We start from the raw sequence: 6000 nt of genomic DNA on the forward strand, positions 1-6000 counted from the left end.
AACAATCTGGGACATTGCCGGTGAACCACTTTAGAAATTTTTTACCTCGATCCTACGAGCGAGCTAAACTTCGCTCCGCCTCCCATAACCAATTACGATGCATTTAGGATTCTTTATGTTAATAATGAAAAGGGTAAAATCAGGTAATGAGGTAGTAAGGACAGTTTATTAGTTGTTATTGTTTAGGCTAAGCCTCGCCTCCCCATAAAGATAACCAATTAGGATGCATTTTGGATTCCTTATCTTAGTTTGCAAATGCCGACCGTCACAAAGACAATGGACTGACACATTTTTATGTGCCATGCTATTGGTCATCACGTTTTTGATATCGCCTGACCGTCTGCAAGACGTTTAAACGATCTTGATCCTTAACAAAGACCTATATAACTCCGTATAAGATGAATGAAAAAACGAAGAAAAAAAAGGAAAAAAAGTGCCTCGGAAATCAAGAAAAAATTATTCTCGGATAGATGGCCTTTGGCTTATTCTCAGCTGGATGGCGTTGACGGTGCCGTTTGATATTTAACAATTTTAAAGGATAAATAAAGTTGCAGGCTGGGTATAATGAAAGTACCCTTATCACTGTCTAACGCAGGTTTCCGTTGTTTTGATCGATTGTTCTGTGGCTGTGGAGGAAAAAAAATCTAAAATCAAATATAAGACTTTATTTTGCTTGGGTACAGACACAGACAAGGTAGACAGAAAACAAAAAAAAAACTAAGTACCAGAAAATTAAGGTACTTAGAGCAATGATTGATTATAACTCAAGATATGTTATGGGGGTTTCTGGTTTCGAGCGCCATCTTGATTAGCCTAGATTGAGTTAGCCTCGAGCCTCGTGATTTATTTCTTTGTTTTTTGCTCATTAATATTGTTTAAAGTGTAATATTGATAGCTTATTATACAGTAAACTAATGCGGTAGTGTGCAGTGAATGGAAAATTAATCTTGAAGCGCATTTAACCACCGTTTTGGAGTCAACGGCCGGTAGTCCACGTGCTTCTTGTAAAGTTCAGCTATCGCTTTACAAGAGCTAATAAAATCATCGTACACTGTCTCGCCGCCGGTAGGCCTCCAACGAGATGGAACGACGACCTGGTGAAGGTCGCGGGAATTCGGTGGTTGCGAGCGGCACAGGATCGGTCGGAGTGGTGAGGCTTGGGGGAGGCCTATGTCCAGCAGTGGACGTCTATCGGCTGACATGATGATGATGATGATGACACTGTCTCGTACCAACCATACAATTTTAGTATTTAAAGCTCCTAAGACCTTGATACTGGCCAAATAGTCCCACTGGAATGAAGCCACATGAAAAAGATATGTTATGACATATCGCTTACCTTGTGACAAATTGTTGCCTTTAGTCGCATCTGGGAAGCGAGAAAAATGTGCACGTACTAAGTACTCGCTCGCCGAAGGGGAAAGAGACAAGCTCATGTTTAACCTTTCGTATGCTCCTGTCAAAAAATTGCTATTTAAATAGCAATCTAGACTACTTCATGTTTAAGTTGAATATATATTGAGCAGATCTGGGGCCCATTTCACGAACGGTATTAGACTAATTATTAGTCCACGAACCGTCAAATCGTATGGGTTGTCATAACCAGTGATCGGAATAGGCAGAGTATAAATACCTAAACTTGGTAGAACAAAGTCATAAAGTGGAGACTGCCTTGCGATAACATTTTTTTCCGGAACTAAAGTCCCGGAAACGTACGAAGTAAATAATATTGTTATAAATACGGTAAAAAACAATGCATTCCTTGTTTTTGTTCAATACAAGCAATAGGCGTAAAATAAAATAACCAATTTGTTTCTGCAACTTTCCATATATATTTCTTAAATCTAAATACACACATATTGTCAATTAAATATTAGTTGCGAATATGATCCTGATTCTGACGACATATACTTAGATTTAAGAAATATACATAATCATTATTATTATTTTTTAATGTTATAAGCTTTATTGAAAAGATGATAAATAAAATTTACATTAATTGTATAAAACAATCATTGTACGTCGCGAGACATATTACAGAGAACAATAGTATTTTATACAATCGTGATATAATAGAGAGCTTCAGTCGAGTACCGTGTTTAAGCAACGAATGAATCTTGTGAGTGAACCAATAACAGTGAATTCGAACATAAACGAAGTGAACTTATAGACTTAAAGCGTTAGCAGGTGTTTTTTTGTAACCAAATAATTAAATTTATTTGATCAGTTCGTACCGGCCTTTAATAAGTACATAACAATCTCGCTAGAGGGCACTATTATCAAAAACCGAGTGCTGCCATCTATGATATTTGTCAAAAACTACTTAGGCTACACCCGCACTTGATCGATAGTTCATGCCAATATCCAGCACAACATTAAATAGTTCACCAGTACAACCACAGAGGGCGCTAACACCTAAAGATGGAGGAAATCAAAAAAATGTTTGAGAAAATTCAAGAGGATATGTCCCAGATGAAAACCGACAACAAAGATATGGAAAATAGGATCACAAATACGATTCTGAAGAAATTAGACGAGAAATTTGAAGGTTTAGAAGAAAAACAAACACAATTAGAGGAAAAAATGGAAAAGCAGGATAAAAAAATGCATTTTCTCGAAAAAGAATTAAGGAAGAAAAACATTTTGCTTTTTGGTGTTGCCGAAACTGAATCAAATTACGAAAGACTCGAAAATAATATTCTAAGTATAGTCAACGAGACTATGAAAATACACTTAACGAGATCAGAGATTGAGGCGGTATCTAGGCGGGGTAAGAAAGAAGATAATAAGGTCCGGCCAATTGCTCTAACCCTTACCACGCTTGGTAAAAAAATACAATTATTGAAAAACAAAAAAACCCTTGAAAACACTTCGATTTATATCAAGGAGGACTTTTCCCCTGAAATTATGGAAAAACGCAAACTTTTATCGGAAGAGATTAAAAAATTAAGAGACGACGGAAAAAACGCAGTGATAAAATACGATAGAATCGTGATCCTGAACAATAAGAAAAACGAGCACGCGGGTGGAAATTTCGGACAACACAAAAATAATAAACGTAACCTATCATCTTCCCCAGAGACCTCGAACGCGCCAGCCGGCAACGAAAAGGTCACACAGATAAACAAAAAGAACAAAACCGGCGCCAACAGCACTCTGACATCATATTGGTCGCGCACCCCCACGCCATCTAACTCTAACAACAACAATGATTTATAGCAACTAGAAATACGGCCCCTCTCTACCAAACTTCCAACACGGCTGGTCACCGCGGAAGGTTACGACCAAAACCCCCCAAAGAAAAATACCCTAAATATATGTACTTTCAACGTTAGATCATTATCATCAGCTGAAAAACTAACTGAACTAAAAGCAGCTCTAGAAAACCTGAACCACGACATAGTAGGACTGAGCGAAGTCCGCCGCCTGGGAGAGAATATCATCGAGGACGAGGATTACATATTCTACCACATAGGCCAAACCAAAGGTCTATATGGCGTGGGTTTTTTAGTAAAGAAAAAATATAAAAATAATATAAAAACATTTACCGGAGTATCAGAGAGAGTCTGCATACTTGAAATTGAAATAGAAAATATACCGTTTGCAATAATTCAGGCCTACGCGCCAACGGAAAGTTCTTCACAAGAAGACATAGATATTTTTTATGAAGACTTGGCAAAAGCTCACGACTCGGTCCCAACCTCAACGAAACACTTGATCTCCATGGGAGATTTCAACGCACAGATCGGAACTCCTAAGAAACATGAACATCCAGTAACGGGCCAACACGGCTACGGGCACAGGAGCATTCGCGGCGAACGGCTCATTCAATATGCATTTGAGTATAACCTAAAAATTATAAACACAATGTTCAAATTAAAAAATAATAATAGATGGACATGGATGTCTCCTGACAAAAATACTAAGAACGAGATTGACTACATCCTGACCACAACACCCAACTTATTCTCAAACTACAAAGTACTCTCCTCAGTCCCCTTTGGATCCGACCATAGAATGCTAAGAGCTACAATTAACCTGAAAACAACGAAAAAAAGCAGGAGCAATTTTTCTAATAAACCGTCAATGCTGAAGTCGTCAAACGAACGGGAGAAATACCTCGAAAACCTGAACAATTACGTGCCAGACCTCACTGCGACACCTGAAAGTCACACAACTGATGAATACTGCAAAAAGATAATGCATTCTATATCTCTGAGTTTAAAAAATACGAAAATAAAAGAAAAAAGAAAGGTTTTGTCACAGGAAGTCTTGGATCTCATGAAGGAAAGAACCAATTTACAAAACAAACCCAAGCTAAATAAGATTGAAAAAGAAAGGTTGAAGAATCTCTATAAAACGACAAATAAAGAAATTAAAAAATGCTACAGCGAGTACAGAATGAACACCATACGAAGACATCTAGATAAATCAAGATCGGCAAAAAAGGCATATAAAGAATTGAATACTTCAAAAAAATGGATTCCGTCACTGCAATCAGGCTCCAGCCCTAAATGTAAGTCTCGACTAGAAATTATAAATACAGCTACAGATTTTTACACAAAACTGTACAGTCAAGCAGATTCATCTCAGCAAACACGTATTATTTACCATCACGAACATACCTTACCAATTCAAGAGTTCACAGAGCCCGAAATCTTATCGCAAATAAAGAGACTTAAACCAGAAAAAAGTCCGGGACCGGACGGGGTTACCAATGAGTGTATCAAATATGCAAAGACACTGTTACTAACGCCTATCAAGATATTATGGAACAAAATATTGTGCGAAGAGTCTGTTCCGAAATCATGGACAGAGTCGGAAATAATATTACTGTATAAAAAAGGTGACCCGTTGGACATCGGCAACTATCGTCCAATAAGCCTCATGCCCTGCCTATACAAACTGTTTGCATCGAGCCTGTTAGATAGAATATCACCAGTCATTGACGCACACCAGCCGATCGAGCAAGCTGGGTTTCGAAGTGGCTTCAGTACGATGGATCACATACAAGTTGTCGATAAGGTGATAGAAAAATACCTAGAATTTCGCAGACCGCTCTATGTAGCATTCATCGACTACAAAAAAGCCTTTGACTCTATATCGCATACCAGCATTTGGCAGGCCCTGGAATCACAAAACATAAACGAAAAATACATTAATATTTTAAAAAACATATATGCAAACAGTTCGAGTAGAGTGAAATTAGATAGAACAGGAACAAAATTCGATATAAAAAGAGGCGTGAGACAGGGAGACCCGATCTCACCAAAATTATTCATAGCTGTCTTACAGCACATTATGGAAAACTTACCCTGGGAGAAGCAAGGCATAAACATCAGCGGTAAATCCTTAAGTCATCTAAGGTTTGCCGATGACATCATACTGTTCGCTGAAAACGCGCTACAATTAAATAAAATGATAAATGAGTTGCATCTAGCCAGTATTAAAGTTGGTTTGGAAATGAACTTCGACAAAACGAAACTGATGACAAACCACCACACTACCCCAATTTTGATAAACAACGTCCCCCTCGAGTTCGTCGAAAAATACATCTACCTAGGTAAAATGATATCATTCAACAAGGAAAGAAATGCTGAAGAAGTAGAGCGGCGAATAGCAATCAGCTGGAGGAAATACTGGGCTCATAAGGAAATATTTAAATCACAACTCCCGATGACATATAAGAAAATTATTATGGACTCAGACATACTACCATGCCTCACATACGGATGCCAAACATGGACGCTTGATCTCAAAACAAGAAAAAAAATTCAAACAACTCAAAGAAAGATGGAGAGAAGCTGCCTGGGAATAAAATTAAGGGACAGAGTGAAAAATACGATTATCCGTAAAAAAACTAATATTACGGACGCTCTAACTTTCTCACTAAAACGAAAGTGGACGTGGGCAGGTCACGTGGCCAGATACAACGACGACAGATGGACCATCAGAGCAATAAAATGGTCTGGACCACGGGGCACGCGAGCCAGAGCCCGT

The sequence above is a fragment of the Cydia strobilella genome, chromosome 23, assembly GCF_947568885.1.
Source record: "Cydia strobilella chromosome 23, ilCydStro3.1, whole genome shotgun sequence".
Classification (NCBI taxonomy): domain Eukaryota; kingdom Metazoa; phylum Arthropoda; class Insecta; order Lepidoptera; family Tortricidae; genus Cydia; species Cydia strobilella.